This window comes from Penaeus monodon, chromosome 24 (genome assembly GCF_015228065.2).
Source record: "Penaeus monodon isolate SGIC_2016 chromosome 24, NSTDA_Pmon_1, whole genome shotgun sequence".
Lineage (NCBI taxonomy): Eukaryota > Metazoa > Arthropoda > Malacostraca > Decapoda > Penaeidae > Penaeus > Penaeus monodon.
This window is the reverse complement of record NC_051409.1, coordinates 78,464-78,710: the sequence shown is the minus strand read 5'-3', so window position 1 is coordinate 78,710 and position 247 is coordinate 78,464.

The window sequence follows — 247 nt, the reverse complement described above, 5'->3', positions numbered from 1 at the left end:
CACACAAACAATTCACAACAATTATTTCCCAATTCCAAACAGAAAATCAAACAAAAGAGGCGCCTATTTTCAGCCTTATTTTCCTTCGTTATAACACAATCAAAAGCTTTGTTGTTACTGACTTATAAACAAATAACAACAACGTGACTTTGTGCAACGGACGCGAACGGATGTGACGTCACAGCGCAATCAATGAATGCAACTGATAGAGAAATGAATGGAAATTGAAATAAAAATGAATGAAAAT